This window comes from Ammospiza nelsoni, chromosome 1, assembly GCF_027579445.1.
Source record: "Ammospiza nelsoni isolate bAmmNel1 chromosome 1, bAmmNel1.pri, whole genome shotgun sequence".
Taxonomy (NCBI): Eukaryota; Metazoa; Chordata; class Aves; order Passeriformes; family Passerellidae; genus Ammospiza; species Ammospiza nelsoni.
This window is the reverse complement of record NC_080633.1, coordinates 63938272-63957029: the sequence shown is the minus strand read 5'-3', so window position 1 is coordinate 63957029 and position 18758 is coordinate 63938272. Positions and strand designations below refer to the sequence as shown.

Below are 18758 nucleotides of genomic sequence, written 5' to 3'. Positions count from 1 at the left end.
GCCTATAGACACAGAAAAATGGTTTTGCACTGTCTCCTGTCAGAACAATTATTACAATTATTACATTATTTAAAATTTATATTACACATATCTAAAAGGCTGCAATTAAATTAGGTCCCATTGAACTTGCCACAACCCAAATGTGTAACTAATGGCATTTGAGACTCTCAGGAAAAACATTTAATTTTAAGATAAACTCCTCAGGGCAGAAATTACCCACATTTTTGTTCTGTGGGAAAACAGTGCCTGGTGTTGGTGCAGCCTAGGCTGCAACACAATCCTAATAATAATAGTAATGATAATTACTGTTAGTATTAAATTATGTTACTTCAGTTTTATCACTGCTTACTCCTATCTTTTGTTTACATATGATGTGATAAGAATGTGTGTCATTCCTTCAGCTGAAGAATTCTTTATGGAAGGTTTTGGTGCTGGTTAAGGATACTCTGCTTCCAGGGAACAAATAGGCCAATAGAATGTGTTTGGTGGGATGAATGGTGTTCAGAATAAGGACAAATGGTGAAAGACAGAAGACACTATCAAAGGCTGTTCTGCTCCATGTGAGTGTTAACACTTGTCCAATGTCCCAGGATGAATTCCTTCAGTACACTGAGTTACTGGAAAAACCCACTGCACTGACAAAGACACACGTTACTGCTGAGTCAGGAGATGGCCATGGTCACACCAGCACACATTCTTTTCAGTGTTTGGTTTTGGGAGGTTTGTCACCCTACCCCAAAGAAGTAGATGCTCCTTAAAAATTGCTGCCAGAAGGAATTCCAGATGTAGATTTTAAACATATTGTCCTTAAGCCAAACTGGGAGATACGGGAACAAAATGTCAAAATGCAAAGGCAGGATAACTTAGCGTTAAAATGTTACAAACTGCAATTGCTGATTTAGTGCTGATTTATTACTGCAACGCAAGGGTTTAATATTTGTATGTTTCATTCCCCTCTCTGTAAGTGTAGAATTATTGTGACTGCCAAGCAACAACTTGGCAGGGTTGCAGTTAGTGCCCTACTCTGTAAATGCTATTGCAAAAGTTAGGTTCCAAATGACATTAAGCCAGTTAAAAATTCAAGCAGAGTTTAAAAAAAAAAAAAAAAAAAAACAAAACCACCAAAGAAAGCCCCACACAGTAAAACACTTTGCAAGCACTAAAACAGTGACCTGGCTAAAGTTTTGTCCTAAAGATACAGGTGATATCCATCTACAAAAATGGCTTATCTCTGTGAGTAAAATATCACTGCAACCTCGATAGGAAAAGTAATCTAGATGGCACGGATATCTGAAAAATGTCCAATTAAGTTTTCCTGTAAATCCTTTAAAATATCACCCAATTGTCTCAACTGCCCCTTCTGGAAATGCTATTCTTTAGCTTCAGCCTGGAGAGGGAAGTGTTTAAAAGCCTGTGTGTAAAACTGGATCACATAAAAGGATATCAGTACCCAAGTGCTTTGTATTTGTGAAGATGAGATAGTAAGCATGCCTTTCCTATCATTTTTCTGTCCCTTCCTGTGTTTCCACCTGGGAGAAAGTGCTATGAATTTATTTTGTAAGAAAAATGAATAGGCATTATAGCAACAGCCTTGCTTTCTTGTTGTCAAAATAATGACCATTTCTTTCAGCAATGTTTTCATTGCTCAGCTTTCTTTTCTAAATATATCTTAATTTTAAAAGCATTCCACACTCTTCCAAAAGAGTTTAGATTATGAAATGCTTTCCAGTTTTTAGAGGGATTTTGGGGGTTTAGGTTTTTTTAAGATTATATCTATTACGAATATTGATATTCCATTTGATTAAAAGGATGTGAGCATCCTTTTATATCAGATAAAATAGGCAGAATTTCTCCTATGCTATGAGATCCAGGATGCTGCAGATCTTTCACTTCTCTAATGTTACTCTTTCCTCCTCAAAGCAAGCAAATTCACTGTAAGGTAGAAAAAACAAACAAACAAAAAAAAAAAAAGCTCTGCTCTGCCCTGGCTGGATTTATATTATTTTTTTCCTTCTTTTTTAAACTCTTGAATTGGTATTTAGCATGCAAATTAGGTAGATAAATGTGTGGTGAGCCCCTGTCTTTCATAGCCAACCTTCTCTCTCCCTCATTTGTGCCACCATTGTCATTTGGCTGTGTGATGGCCTGCCAGCAGCTCTGCTGTAAGCTGGGCTGCTTTGTGAAGAGCTCCTGTGGGGGTCTTTCTTGTCTTTGGCAAACTCCTCATAAAGAGTATTTTCTGCAGTGTGCCAGCAGCTCTTGGCACGAATTCGTCAGCTCACAGTGACTTGCAGAGCGGATACTTAATAGTCATCCCCTGTAGCTTGGCAGTAGCTGAGATGGATAATGCAGCCTCCAAGTTGCTCCTTGCATGTTAGGCTTCCTCTGCGTGGCAAACTCGGAAAGTCCAATTTAATCAGTATAAACCAGGGAAAGAGAAAATGGGAGATCCATCTTGCACTTCGAAGGATGTTTTGTCAACTTTACTACTATTGAGAGAATAAGAATGTTGCGGGCAGAGAAATTAGGAGAGGATAGATCCAACAAGCCGATACCGCTGAGCCTTCAGTGCAGGAGGAGGAAAGGAAGAAGAATGGAGGAACTGCCTCAGCTTTTGTCAGTCATGTCAAGCAGGGAGAAGGATGTGAAGATGGGCGTCCCTGACGTGCCATAGGCTGTTGCTGTAGGAAAACATGCCACTCCCCAGACTCAGGATAACCCTAAATCTCAAACATGTCAGGACACAACGATGTCCCCCACATACCGGGCTACTTTACCCTAATCCATTTTCAGCCTTTCCCTCCTCTTCCTTCCAATCACCCATGCTTCCCCTCCTGTTTGCAGCACACAGGACAAGTGCTTCAGCTCCTCAACCCTTAGGGCCTGCTGCATAATACTGAATGCTCTGCAGAAAAGCCCCGTGGCACCCTTGGATCATGAGCCGCTGTCCGGAGGGGTCCCAGAAGCAAGTTCCCACACAAAAGGAGTTCATCACCTGAGGATGTGGAGCTAAACCACTTTCACGAAATGAAAAACTGGTGTTAAAAATTTGGTCCGGACTTTGTGGGGTTTTCGTGATGATGTTCTGGGACCAAACTGCAAGGGCAGGAGGGCAGCAGCGAGAGTGCAGGTGAGCTCCCATGGTTATTTCGTGTCATGGGTGCTCCATGGGTCCCTGCTGCCGTGGGATCCCTTCTCGGGGTGAGAGTGTACCTCTGCGTGTGTTTTGGGGACAAGTCTCCCAGAGGAGGCGGAGAGCCGGCACGGGGATGCTCTGAGCCGAGACACCACATCCCAGTCCGAGGATGCAGCCGAGGTGAGGACGGCGAGGCGCCCTCCCAACCTCCGGCCGGGCTGGGCGGTGCCGGGGGCCGGCTGCAGGCGGAGGAGGAGGAGGAAAAGGCCAGGATATTCCTGAATGAACGGCTCGCTCCTCACCCCACACCTCCGCCCGGCTCCCGCCTCCCTCCCGCCACTCGCCGGTGTCTCTCCGAGGCGCAGCCAGTTTCTATAGCGACGGCGCTGAGCCGCGGCTCTTCCGAGTAGTAACAAAGCCGGCCGGGGCTCCGCGCCGGGGCTGCGGGGGGAAGCGCTGCCGCTGCCGAGGACTCCCGACAGGTACGGAGCGAGGGTGCCCGCCCCGGCCCGGCCCGCCGGGCGCTGCTGCCGCCGGGGGGCGGCTGCGCGAGGGACAGCGGCTCCCCCGGGTCCAGCGGCGGGGAAAGGGGGCCACGTCCGTCCGTCCGTCCGTCCTTCCGTGCGCTGGCGCCTGTGGCAGCCGAGGGACAGTGGGAGGGGCTGCCGCAGGTGCGCCCCGGGTGCGCCTTGCCGCGGGCACCGGAACGGGGCAGCTGCCCCCGGGTACCCCCTGCCTGTCCCCGGGTATCCACTGCCTGTCCCCGGGTACCCCCTGCCTGCCCCGGGTATCCCCTGCCTGCCCCCGGCTACCCCTGCCTGCCCCCGGTAACCCCCGCTTGCCCCGGTACCCCCCGCCTGTCCCCGGGTACCCCCTGCCTGCCCTGGGTACCCCCGGCTGCCCCCGCGTTCCCCCTGCTTGCCCCCGGTACTCCCTGCCTGCCCCCGGTTCCCCCTGCTTGCCCCCGGTACTCCCTGCCTGCCCCCGGTACTCCCTGCCTGCCCCCGGTTCCCCCTGCCTGCCCCCGGTTCCCCCTGCCTGCCCCGGTTCCCCCTGCCTGCCCCCGGTTCCCCCTGCCTGCCCCGGTACTCCCTGCCTGCCCCGGTACTCCCTGCCCGCCGGGGAGGCGCCGGCACGGGCGGGCTCCGCGCCCCGGGTGGCAACCGGTGTGCTCGGCTCGGCTCGGCTCGGCTCGGCTCGCCCCTCTCCGCCGGGGACAGCGCTGCTCCTCGTCCTTACGGTTACCCCTTCGTAGTAATACTGATAATTTCGCTGCTGTTGTTGGTGGTGTTGTTGTAAAAAATATGTCCTCCCCCTCCCCTGGAAATTTAGGGGTTACGGAGTTTCGTTTCTTCAGGTTTATAAAGTAATGATGAATAGGGTAATAGGCTTAAAATGCGCTACTGAGTTAAAAACAAAAACAAAAACCAACGAAGATGTAAAGGATTGGTGTTGTGGAGTAAACAAGACAATTACTGCTTGTTTTTAGGAGTAAGTGTACGGAAAGGTTTTAGGTAAAATGAGTCTGTAGCTTTCCGAGTCAGAAGGCTGAGATGGTAGAGGTGACAAACGTTTGCTTATCTCGGGCGGCCAAGGTTAGGCACGAACAAGCGTCTTCACCTCCTGCGATACCAATGTCAGAGTGAATGGGAAGGTCATTAGCAGGTCATTAGCCTGAGCAGTGCTTGTGGTGAGTGTAATCGATAACATCCGAATGGTAGTGGCTGCGTGAATAGACACGGGTCTCTGCAGAAGTTTAAAATTCAAAGGAACTTCCTGATGATGAGAGAAGGCTGACCCCGCATGATGAGGTCCTAGGGAGCAGTCGTTGTTCATTGCTGAGTGATTTAGGAAATAAAAGAGATCCTGGGCCGAAGCAGAATTGTGCTGTGACATGTATGCAGCCAGCACCACGTTCAAGATGGCAATCTTCCCGGCTGTGAACAAGGTGAAAAAGGGAAATAGTACATGAGATGAGGACACGGTGACTGAGGACATAGTTATTGAGTAGGTGGACAAGAACTGACATTTTAGGTAAAATGTAATGTAAATATGAGATTATTTGAGATCGAAAACACTATACATAATGTAATATCAGGGTATCAAACCTCAAAGGCTAAGAATTGACTGGAAGAAGTTTGAGAGGTGTATAAATGAAATGCTGAGTGAAAAGTGGAGCTACCTGTACCATTAGGTAAATGATGTGAAAACAGTGGAAAGAGAAGATACAGTTCATCAGCAGTCATGAATACAAGTAGGAAAGAAAATGGAGACAGACTTGTCTTGCAAGAGATGTATAAATAAAATGAAGTTTTAAATGAGTGTTGATCAAGTTTAAACTTTCCTCAATATAACATTTAAGTCAGTATTATTGTAATAATATGTGGACTGGAATTCTAAGGGTTTTTTTTAGAAACATTAGTCACAAAAAAAAAAAAAGTGAAATTTCTTAGATATGTTGACTGCAGTGGTTTGCCCAGTGTTTATAAGTGGTTGTCCTTCTCTTCTTTCAACAGTGTCACAACAGTTGTTTTGCTGAGTTATAACCTTCTGAATGACCTCTGTTTTTCATGCAGCACTGGAAAGCAAACTCTTGAGTTCATAAAATGTGTAAAAATGTAGACCTCAGATTTAGTTTAGCATGATGGAAAATAGCGTTTCAAGACCACACTGTGGACTACCTGAAATTGAATGCACTTGCAGGAAATAAAAGGTCAGCTGTGCATAATAAGGACCTGGACACTTCTACCCCCATCACTGCATGGCGGAGAATGAGAAGCATCAGAACTCAATATCTTGCCTTAAAGTGAAAGGGATAAGCAAAATATTTATGGTTTTGCTGCCTTGTGACATTTCAGTCCCAAAATTGTTCCTTGTGGAACAATTGCAAACTCTACTAGACAATGTTTATCAGTGGAAAAAATGTAGTAGTTGAGGCAGTACCAGGAAAGAATGCAGTAGTTCAGTACAGATAATACACCCCATAAAATAGCCTGACATGCATAAGGGCTTCTAGTGGTCAACAGTTCTAGCCATTAGATCACAGTCCCTCAGACTGTCATTTCACATCTTTCTGGTGCTCCTCAGTCTAGACTAGGTTTATAGGAAGCCTGTTGTCAAATTTTCTTGAAAAGCATCATCTAAGGCTGTGCACTCTGTGCCTTGGTATAAGGCCACTGCAGGAGTCTGCTTGCCACTATTCCTCTTGCTGTCTTCAGTCTTAATATTTTTATCTATATCCTAGTTTGCTGTTAAATATTTTTTCTGGAGAGATGTACATGTGCTTGCTGTAGCCAGCAGCCCTTTCAAGTGTGCAGGGACACATCACCTGCTGCCTGGAGGCTGTGATTTCAGTCCTCCCAGCAAGGTTGCTAAGGAGTACTAGGGATCCTTGGAGAGCAAAGCTCAGGAAATTCTCCTGTGGCCTTTGCACACATTGTGTGCTGAAGCAGTGCCTGTCCAATATAAACTACTGTTCTGACAGTAATATGGTATGACCAGATTTGTACCTTATGTATCACACTGTAACAGAAGAGAATTGTGACTTTCTAGTAAAAACAAAACATCTGTGAGTGTGAAAATGCTATGATAAGCTGCAAAGAGCTCAGGCCTCTTCAAAATGTACCTTAGGTTTAAAATTCATTTGCAAAGACAAATCAAGAAGTACAAGATGTGCAGCTTTTAACCTACTACAGCTCTACACTTTTTAAAACCAAATCCTGTGTGTTTCATTCAAATGTTTTTTTCCTGCAGAGATGATGCAGCACAGCATTTTAGACACAATAAATGCAGTAATTCAACACCTTTCCTTTTCCCATTTTATTTTTTCCAATGAATGGGCACTTCAGTAGAAGCTGAAATAACTCAGCAGCACTTTAAGTTTAGTCCAGATAGCATGAAAAGATGGGATATTCCACCATCTCTGAAGCATTGAGCAGAGACCTGAAATCCATTTATGTTCTGTCTGATCTCTCTTGCTATTTCCAAGAAATTTAGCCAAAGTGTTACAAAGCTGTGTTTCTCTGAAAGACTCAGGTTCACAACTGTTTTGTATATATTGCATTTTGAAAGTAACATCTATAAAGATTACCACCACTAGTGGTGGTTCAGAAATTGGAGAAAGGAATAGGGACAGACTGTCTCATCTCTTAGCTTTTCTACTTCAACTTGGAATTGCTCAAGTTATTTGCAGAGAGGCAGCCTTGTAGAAAAGAGAGCAGTGTGACAATTTGGTTTTGAGAATAACAGTAAGGAAACCTGATGGTGTGTGGGGCTGTAGTGAGGAAGAAGGAGGGGGCTGATGTGCAGCCCATGATGCAGACTTGGCCCTGGAGTCAACAGGCATGGTGGGAGAGTTACCTGGGACTGGGATGAGGAGTCAGGTTGAGACATGACTCAGACTGGGACAGGAAAATCTGGTGTTAGACTGTGTGCATCAGTTCCTCCCAGCAGATGGCCCAGCTCAGGGCTGAAGGCTTCTTTTAGGCCCCCGCTTTGTAAGCCTTCAAGGCTGTGTTGGCCATGTCCATGGCAGAAGGTGTTGGTAAGGAAACCCAAACCTTTCCATAATAGTTTCAGGGCAGGTGTTGTTCCAGGCAGGGGAACTGATCTTGGCAGGCAGCGCATGGCAAAGAAAGAAAACTCCCATTTCAGATGGATAGCCAGTCTGTACTCAGGCAGGAGATGTTCTCCTGTGAACAGAAAGAAAATATTCCCCCCTTGATGACTCACTTGATCAGACTCTGCTTGGAAAAGCATCTGACCTTGAAGCTGCTGCTGTGGAATAGCTTTATGTGGAGGTATGGCTTGACCACTGAGGAGCTACACTGCAGGTGTTTACCAAGAACTTGCAGATGCCATTTGCCTCTCAATACATGATGGGGAGACCTGGAGTATTTCCACAGAATACTTCCACAGAAGTATTCTCTGTTAAAAACCAACATGCTCAAAACTCAAGCTGATACTGGCTTTCCACTCTTTAAACAATTCCTACAAGTAATTCTCAAAAAAAGCTTTAAAAGGCTTACCAGCGTTTCTACCAATATTGAAAATATTTAGTTTATTCAGCTAGAATTTTATAAATATCTTAAGCAGAAATTTTGAGTAGTGTTTGAATTACCAGGTGGAGTGTTGTATAACGTGTGTGTAATGAGGGCTTTTATCTTCCTGTATCTTTCAGTTCACTGAATTACACTTCTATGCTGTTAAAGTGACAGCTAAATGAAAGTTAAAAAAAATAAACAGTGCTGTGTTTGGTGCTAAGTTCAAATGGTACAATGAGTGAATTGCAGGGCAACAAATTATACAATGAGAATAAACAAAAAAAAATAACTGCCGACTATACTGCAAACTCAGTGAAGCTTCCTGTGGAAGAAAATGATGAGTTATTTTATGACTAAAACTGTATTGTAAAATATGTATTCAGTGCAATGCTGATGTTTTGTAATGCTCTAGTACTTGGGTTTGCTTTCAGTATGTTACAGATATTTTACTGTGTCCACTGAATCAAAGAGCACTTTTGTAGCTGATGCTTGTTCCTGTAATCAAATTGCCTCTCATTCTCTGACAAACTAAACAGATTGAGCTCTTTTAAGCTTTCCCTTGAAGGAGATTTATTCAGCTCCTGAATATTTTTTTTTTTGTGACTGTCTCACTGTTCCTGTGAGAAACTGTCCAAACTGCTCATAATCCTATAAAGATTGTGAACATTGTCACTGTGCAAAATACCTTAGTTTGACTCCCACCACAGCCAAAAAGGTAAAGGTATCTCAGCTGTGTTTCCCTCCCATGTTGCTAAATTCATGTTGCAAAGATCTCACACTCAGATCATTTGTCTCTGTGGCTTCTCTATGTCTCTGCTCATTACAGGGGAGTTGGACTAGATGACCTTTAAAGGTACATTCCAACCAAAACTGTTCCAATCTGTGATTCTGTATTCACAGTGTGAATTAGGTATGCTGCTTACCTGAACAGCCGAAGCTTTTTCTACAGTAATCTCATACACTTATAATGCAGCTAGCAAGTACTTAAATGTTAAAGTGAAGAGCTTTTTTTGTGTATTCATGCCTCATTTTATTTGTATCACTTGAGCAAAGTTGTTAGGGGGAAGTGCTCTCTGTGCTTTTCAAGATTCTAATGTATTTCTCCTTTCTTCTCTGCCATCACCACAGCAGACCTACAGTTGTCTTTTCCTTCTAATGGGCCTCTGAGATAAGTCCCCGATGTTTGTGCTATTAAATTCAAGGTCAACACCTTGAATAACACTTGTTAATGAAATGGAAATTTAATATTATCTTACTAGTCAGATCTATCTAAAAAGACCAAAAAGGGAAAGCATCTTGGGACAGTATTTACACTCAGGATGATGGGCATGGGTACCTGCTCATTTAAAGATCAGTTAACAATGAAAAAATTAATTTCTGGCCTTCTCTGTTGTAAAAATTAGAAACAAGTATCTATCCAGTAAGATAAAAACTGCCCTCTTTATATTGTAAGTTTGTCTTAGCCTGAAATATCAACTTTAATCTTAAAATGCCATGTCTTCCATAGGGCAAAGAGAGAACAGAAAGCATACCAACAATGAATCATCTGTTTTTGTTATCAGTCATTCAGACCCTTTGGTGATGGATGGGTGAATAGATTGAGCCTAGAGCTCTAAGCCAGCTTGGCAGCTGGCAGGTAAGTCCCTGGAAGCTCACCAAAATGCTTTCTGAAGCACCACACTTCTGGTTTAATTGTTGTATTTAGCAAAATCATATCCTAGAATATAAAGTATCCTCTTAAGACAATAGGATCACACTTAACCAAACATCTACTATCAGTGGAACTTAAGCATACAGAGATTGTACATGTGCTCTGGTAGGGATATGAAGAAGGATAGAAGGATGCTTTTTTTTTTTTGTTTTTTTGGGCTTTTTGGATGGGGAAATAGAGAAACAGCTCTTACAAGACTAGAAAAGAGCAAGTCAGAACCGAAAACAAATGATGTGTGTGTGGATGATGTGAAGGTGAAGTAATAATACTGCATATTGATAAATCCCACAAAAATCCCAAGTGAACCGAGTTTCCAGTAAATTTTGTGTTATTTGTTTCTTAAGGATTAATGAAACTTTGTCACACGACTGCTCTGATCAACTATGCCACCTGACAGGCAAGTTAAAAGCATTTTGTTAGCCTGGAATGGAGAAGCACTGGGTGCAGTGGTATCTCCCTTCCTTCCCCTGGTATACCTCCCAAGACAGCTTGTTCCAAAGTAGTGTCCTGTGCTAATGGCAGCATTTAAGATTCTTTTTATGAATTTATTGTAACATGGCCAACACATCTGCTTCATGTTGAAGTATGGTTTTTAGACTCTAAGGACAGTTCTCTGTGTGTTCATCAGTGTAAATGTAAGGCTTCACTAATGCATATTGACACAGATTTATTAAAATATGAATTCTCATTGACTTTGGGACTGAGGGGAGGGAGGAATGGGAAAAAAAAATGCACAGAAAGAAACTTTCTGGGGTGGCTCATTTAGAGTGCAGTTTTGATATTCAGGTATGGCTATGAATAGATTGAACAGCCTTCTGAACTTTATGCCCTTTTAAAAATTAAGTGGCCTGCCTATTTTCTGTTTCAGTAAAGCAAAATTATTCATGAAGAGAAATGTCAGTTGTACCAGTCTTATAATTAATTTTCAGTTTAATAACATTAACAGGATGCTTCACTCACTGTTTGTCATTTTACAGATAGCTCATATAGTGCATGTGTGGGCATTTGAAATTCTGTAGGTATCTTGAGAGAGAAACAGCTTTTCTCTAGTTCTAGCACACACACACACACTCGCATGCACACACATTTATACGTGGTACCTTCTCAAGACAGCTAGGGTATTTTAAATTATGCATATATGGACATGTATATTTATATTTGCCAGACAGACCAAGGGTATAAATTGACATCATAGATACAGGTGTGGAAATTTTCTGCATCCAGTGATGCAGATTACTTTACAAACCCGTTCATCCCTGTAACCTTTTGTCTGCCTTTTGCTCAAGGAAGAGAAACAATTTCACACAGTATGATCAGTAAAGTGCAACTGTGGACATAATTCTATGCAGGTGTCCAAACCAGAATTATCTATCCACTCACTGTAAAATAGGAACTTGTAATAAACAATCCTGCTGCATACTTGATGTCTCCTCCTTTTTACTGTTTTACTCTGCATTTCTTTCATTAACAGTGTTATATCTCAATGTTTAGCTTTTTCCCTCTTTTATTTTGCTTACAGTCTTGTCTGTCTGTGTGCAAAAGAGCCAGCCTCATTGAAACAGATTTTTTTAAAAGAGTTAAAGATCTTGTTTTTTGAAAGAGTTAAGATCTCTTTTTAAAGAGGTTTTTTTGTTTCAAAGAGTTACCCTTTGTGTTTTATTTTGCTGCTCATGCGTTAGCTATGTCAACTGAAGCACAGATACAGAGTAAAAAGAGGCATGAAATAAAGCTATGAGAAATAGTAAATACTGGGAAATAAAATATATGCAATGATCAGCATGTGGCTGTCTGTATTGAAAAGTAAAGCTCATATCACTCCATTACTGCTGGTCCAGAGCTCCTTTGATCATGTTTGAAGAGTTGCTTTTGTCTGGGAATGTTCGGAGAGTTGATACGGGTCGACTTCAATGAACACTTGCTTTTATGTTTGTGTATTCATAAAATTTAAAATTCAAATGCAATGCACATAGATTTGTGTGTGTTATAGCAATGTGTGTGTTATAGCAATGCACATAGCTGATGGATTGGGTTCATTATTTGCTGTTAAAATATTAGCAATAGCTTTCGTGAACAAGACACAGTAACACAGATTTTGCTGCACAAAATATAGTGCCTAGACAGATGACAATGCAACAAGTAGGGTATGTCAGAAAATTCCAAGGAAGGAGATAATAGTATTTGGCACCAGTTTTGAGTCTCAATGGATTGGAGTGGTTTGATGTGTTTTGCGGGGGTTTTTGTTTGTTTTGGCTTGTGCTTTTTTATGGTGGGGAAGATGGATGATAGGGGTCTTCCAGGAAGAAATATTAATTACAAGTGGAATTTCTGCACTGGCATGTGTACGAGAAGAAATTTCTGCTCTGGCAGTATGCCTGTTAAAATACCTAATTTTGCACTACCAGACACACTGCAATGCTTGTATCAAATTTTCTAGAGAATACACTGAAGGCGTGCAAAGCGCTCAGACAATGGGCAAAGCCTGAAAAAAAAAAAAAAAGGCAAACTGAACCCATATATTGGAAGACATTATTGTTCTGAGAGAAGAAACAAATCTTGGGAAGGCAATTTCATCAGCATTCATAGCACTAAGCAGTGGCCCAGTTCCTGTGCTGCCAGCTCCAGAACTGACGTCACCTGTCCACTATGACATACTGGACCGCTCAGGCCATACACAAATACTGAGCAGCTGCCTCACACAAATCCAGTTGCATATCTCAAGCAAAAGAAAGACTCTAGTCAGAGATATGAATGGTTATTCATCCATTTGCAAAAAGAAATGCAGTGTGCTAGGCAGCAAACAGCAAGCATCATACATTCACTGATGAGCAAAGTGATAATGGGGAAACCACAGGGAATTATGTTGATAGGAAGTGGGTAAATATTGGGGGTCTGTTCAGCTCAACCCACTGGTTCCAGGAAGGACACTCGACAAAGCTCGCATCTTGCATACAGCTCCAGATGTCCATGAAACTTGGTGTTTTTTTTTTTTTCTCTGATTTTTGTCTGCTGCGAGTCTGAGAGAAAGGGAACTGAGTCCTGGTTCTCTGCTGTGCCTCTCCAGAGTGCCAGCTGCACTGGAAGGACTGAAGTTAAGTTGTTGTGTTCCTGCAGCTGGCTTTTAGGCACTGGGATATGACAAGGAAGATATGCACAGGTCACACCAATTTTTGGGTTTCTTTCAGTTACACTGGAACCAAAAAGGGCCATTGTTAAGGAATAGACAGTACAGAAACTTATTTGATCCCCTGCCTAGACTGTGCGAGTTAGCTAAATGGTGAATATCTCACATTGTGCTATCATTATTGTTCATCATTGTGACAGGCTGGAAAGAGCAAACATAATAATTAATACTCGGCATTGTGATAATGCCATTGTGCCCCAGATTTAAATTGTTTAAACAAAGCTTCTCTTTTATTTAAGTAACTCCCTGATAATTCTGTTAAATCTTTCTTTTCTTCAGTCTTGAATCAACTCTTCAATAGAGACATCTTGTATTTAAGTGGGCTTAAAGGCGGGGAATGTCTGTGTTTGTATGTGTGTGTCACTTCCTTTCAAGTAGAGAACAGCTATGACTGAATTACTTTCTTCAAATATCAGATAAAATTATCCAGCTAAACATTATTGTGCACATACATATCGTATATGTACTATGTATTCTATATTGTATATATGTAGATTAAAGAATTAATGTATTTATGTAATGTTTAAAGAAATACATTGAGCTACTTTTCATGGAATCATAGAACATTTTGGTTTGGAGGAAACTTCAGAGATCATCTAGTTCCAACCCTCCTGCCAAGGTCAGGGACATTGTCCACTAGACCAGGTCGTTCAAAGCCCCATCCAACCTGGCCTTGGATTTTCACTTTCTTTTTTTTCTTTTTTTTTCCACTTCTTTTTTTTCTTTTTTTTCATTTTCAGAAATGCAGTGTTTTATTCCATTTGAACAGCATCACTAGCAACAATATTCTATCTGATGTGGTTTCTTTTATGAAGAGATAATAGTGCTCATTTTCAGTGTGAAAATTGCAGTTTCAGCTTTTATCTATGCATTTTACTGAATATATAGTAATGGATTAATAAATGTGGAAGCATAGTGTGTAAAACAACACTCTCCCTCCTTTGTAATACTTGCTGGAAAATGCACTGTCTGTTAGACCTGCTTTTGAAAATCAGAATAATCAAAGATGAAATATATTATAAAGAAAAATACCTGGAAATGTGAGTGTTCCTGTTAAAATGTATACATATAAATTTTATCTTTATTTGATAGTGCAGTTCATGGGTGGTTGAAATAAAACTGCATTCCTCACTGAGATTCAGTGCCCAGGGGCTTTGTGAACCCTCCAGCATCAGGAGGGTTCATTATGCTCAGATGGACCTTCAGACCTGTCTCTGCTTTTGCTGAGAATGGTAGTGGGCACCTTGGTGAGAATGGGATTGAAGGGGTGTCGGTGCCCCAAAGTGACCAGGGGAGAAGGACGGTGAGGATGGCACCCAGATGAGGTCATGGAGATAACAGCCACATCTCAGTGACCTTCCAAGGATACCCACTTCAGGAGACAGTGAGTGAAGCCTGATGACTCACAGAAGTGGGTAGGAAGAATAGATTGTTTGCTGTTGTCTGAAGACAACAGAAACGCACATCCAGCAGCAGCACGTGTTTGCAAGCATAAAAATGAGGATGAGGCATGTCCTGTTCGCCACGTCACTCCATTATCAATGGTATCATTGGTACCATTATATCTCCATTATCAATGCTGAACAGACTTTTGGTTACCTGTGTCTGGGTGCTTGGTGAGTGCGTGGTTTGGTGTGTGATCAGCACCTTCCCATTCTGTAAGATTTCACACTGAGCTCTTCTAAGTTCTTGGTACACGGTACTGCAATATTGTCTTCTGAACTTTTCAGGATGTGAGGTTCAAACCAGATGATTTCCAGAGGTTCCTTCCAATGTAAATTGTTCTGTAATTCTGTCACTTGAAAGCAGCAGTATGTTCCATGAACTTCACTGCATAGGTCATAAGATTAGTATAATATAAGTTTATGGTAATTTCTTAAATCTTACACTTTTATCTTCATTGGTTTGAACTACCCATGCTTTGTTTTTTAAAAATGGTTTTAAGTGACCTAGGCACAAAAAAAAAAAAAGAAAAAAGAAAAAAAAAGGCATTTCTGAGCATAAAATTAGTTTGAAATAATCTTACACTAGAAAAAAATTCATTCAGTGTATCTTTCTGATCAGAAGGCTGTAAACCTCTGAACTTCAGGGAATTGGGGTTGAAGCACCATCTCAGTTGTTGGCTGAGACAGGATCAATCACAAACAATGAGGATTATGTATCCACTTAAAAAAATAATACAGTGCCCAGACTGAACTGTGCAATTTGCAGACCTCATCTTGTCGCATTCTTTATGGTGCTAAGCTGATTGTGTGAGGCTGGAGCCACAAGTAATCTCTCTCATTCAGCTCTGCTGCAATATTGTTGGACATACAGAATGAAGGCTTGTTACTCAAAATCAGGCACATCTGTCAGCTCTAGCACAGGCCAGGAGTTGTGCTTTTGGTTTGCTACTTGTCTGACAAAATACAGTTTCTTTAAAAACACTGAAGGATCTTCGGTGAACCCCACCAGCCTTTACCCTTAGTAGAATTCTCTGTAAATGAATCGAGCCATTCCTCATGGTGGTGGTCTGACAATTCAAGGAGTAAATGTACAACTAAATAAAGCAGCTTTCTCCTGAACTTCGCTATTTCACTGTATCTATTTTACTGGTATTTTCAGTATCAAAATGAGTGCTACAATTTGATCCCAAATACCTTTGTGTTCTATCAGTCTGTTGCTATTTATTCCCATTCATTCTCATCAGTGTGGTGGGCAGCAGAAGATATATTTCATTACTCCATTTCTTTTTATATTCAGATTACTACCAAATTTTTGTATCATCTATTCTTGTATAACACACATTTTCCTCACCTCCCACCACTCTCTGTGCCTTAAAACTTTTAAAATTTGATTCCTGTCACTTGTAACATACACCTTGTAACCTACACTTTCCTAGCTGACTTGACACTTCCATTGCTTCCCTTCCCCCCTAACCCCCTTGTGCCTTTTTTTGGCCATTTCTCTAAAGTGTATAATTCTGTTTCTTTGAAATCCCCCCCCAAATTCACCTTGTGTATCAAACTTGGTTTTATTCCACACAGTCCTTCTCCCCCTGTACATGCTGTGTTTCCTTAGCATGCTGATTTAGAAAGCTTTTTCCTAAATTTTCTTCTCTTGCACTTAGCCCTCTCTGTCCACTCCCTACAGCAAAGTCTCTCCAAGTCATCATACTGCTAATCTCTTTTCTGTAATTCACTACTCTCCTCTGTAAGGATCCCAAGACTTCCAGGTAACAATCGTATAAATTGTGTTCTGTGATCAGTTGCATTCAGGCTACAAAATTAACACAATGTGATTGAGCCTGATGGCTTTGCACAAGTATAAGAGAGAAAACATAGTGAGCATTTACTTTGAAGGTCCTTTTTTTGCCCCATTTAGATCTTTTGCTTAATGATGTGGTTATTAAGGTGTTGCTGTAAGATGCCTTATAGGCTTTAAAGGCTAATGTGCAGTGCTTTAGTTCGTTTCTCTTGAGTAGCTGAGTTAAAATCTTACTGTGTGAAATGGTTAAGGATTGCTGTGGGTGGTGAGTGGGATCTCCAGTTCTTTCATAACCACTGGTGTAATAAGCCAGTGGTTCCACCTGGTGTGTTCAGAGAATATGAGACACATCTGAGGCTGCAGTGTCTCCTTTGGACGTGATGCTGAGTCTGTGTGAGTGCATCAAATACTTCATTCACATATTGTTCAATCAGTGAGTCCTTCAGACTTGATATCCTGCCAATGGGGCCGCCACAATTCGTGTATTCATAAACAGTGTCCTTGAGATCTTGTCTGCTCCTTTCTGCATAACCCAGTGTATTAAAAGGACTTTATCTTTCTGGGGAAGGGAACAGTATCCTGTGGTTTTTATGACTGACTAGATGCCATCATAGTTGTTTACTGATGATGTTCCCTGGTTGGAGTTATATATTATAGCACAGTTGTTTCCAAGATTTAATAATGTGACAATTAAATTTATTTTCTTTTTTGGTAGCAGAGCCAAGGAGAAATTGATGGTTGTTTGTGTCAGTTTTCTAGTCAATTCAGTATGACTTTTGCCTTAGCAGGGATTACAGATTTAGGAACTGAATAAGTGAGACAGTAACAAATTTTAGAAACATCAAAAAGGTATCCTATGAAATAGCAATTATAAAAGCAAACAGTAGTAGTTTAATTCTACCAGCCTTCTCTCTGTTACCCAATAAATAAGCATCTTGCCTGAGAAAGGCTTGCACGTGCATCCTAAGAAAATGTTTGCATCCAAGATTTAATTCCTGCTGTCGTTTTACAAGGTAAACTCAGTGACAAGTTTTGACAAACAAATCCCTCAAGTAAAGTTTTTCTTAGCACATCTTTAGAGCTACAGGCTACCATAAGGAAAGCAAGAGGAAAACTACTTTTTATCTCAAACAAGGGATTTTTAAGAGAAGCTAGTGTGCTTTGTTGACATATTTATAAGCATTGCAACTTGTTTGGTTGAATCGCTCTTGATTTACACAAGAGGTTTTTTGTCTAATGAATTATCCATATGCTGTGTTGCCATTTTTCTTACCAAAAGACTTGTGACCACACTGACAAAAAAGGAGAGAATGCTTTTATTGCTGTAGGATATTTTACAGAATTTTACAGCTTTTGATTTTACAGAATTCAGTGGTATCCTTGAAAGCTAGCGATTTGGGCATAGACAGTATGATATACTATCACCTTTTGCTGTGGACAAGGAATGCTTCATTAATAAAACAAAATGGGCACGGTCTAGTGAGTATACTTAACATAAAATTCACTATTGAAGCAGCTGCTTCTCCCCAAATCCACCTCTGTCTTATGATCTATCCTTATAGTAATGTTATGTGAAGCCCACTCAGAAGCTGGGGTACCTGGGAGAAACTCAGAAAAATCATTTTTCTCCCTGTTTTTCAGGGAGAAAAATCATGAAAATTAAGTTTCTCAAACCTTCTACTGCAAGTCTTGTCACTTCATATACACAAGGTGTTTATGTGCAGGAAAAAACTTTGGAAGGTATCTGTGTGGAGGAGCACTGACAGACATTGTGTGAATAGCAACATTTGCATAAACTTTTTAGTAAGTAGAGATGAAAGTCTCCATTTTCCATGGTTACTGATCCTCAGATATCCAGTTCAAACAGACATATCTGAGAATGAAAGGTACAACTTCTGCTGTCCTTTAGGGTATCTCCTATCACATTTCAAAGTGCAGTCTTCTGTGGCTTAACACTCTACAGTGATGACTTACAGATAGGCAAGATATATTGGCACAGGTTGTAGACAAAGCTCAGCATATTAGCACAGGATCATAGTGTGGGAAATGGTACATGAGGCTGGCTGATTCTCCTGCAAGCAGATTAATTTAGCTCATCCAGAAGTACATGTTATTATGGCTAGGTTGGTTCCACTATGAATCCCGTTCAGTTATATCAACTCTGCACTGCAGTTTAAAGTGTAGATGTACTCACTGTTGCAAAATATATCCACCACAATTACTGAGAAATACTCCTCAGGGTGCACTTTCTTTGGGTGCACTTTCTGAAAGAGTCCTCCAGAAGCAGAGAGGGACAAATATGAGCTCAGAAGCTCTCAAGTAATATTGCAATCATTTGACTCTGGAGCAGAATTGGATTTTAATCAATTTCACGGAGAGTTCTTTCTGTCAAGAAACCAAGCCCAAGGGAAAAGGTCTATTTTAACTTGCTGCAAATTATGT

At 41.5% G+C, this 18758-nt stretch overlaps 1 protein-coding gene and 1 long non-coding RNA gene across 5 annotated transcripts in view; one reads left to right on the top strand and one right to left on the bottom strand.

Moving 5' to 3' along the window:
* LOC132073135 (uncharacterized) overlaps positions 1–18758 on the bottom strand; it is a 1090256-nt gene that overhangs the window by 1021377 nt on the left and 50121 nt on the right. The gene's annotated exons all lie outside the window — the stretch shown is intronic.
* RNF182 (ring finger protein 182) overlaps positions 4307–18758 on the top strand; it is a 28522-nt gene continuing 14070 nt past the window's right edge. The window contains exon 1 of the mRNA XM_059481615.1: positions 4307–4376. The gene's annotated coding sequence lies outside the window, so the exon portion shown is untranslated. The remainder of the gene's footprint in view (positions 4377–18758) is intronic.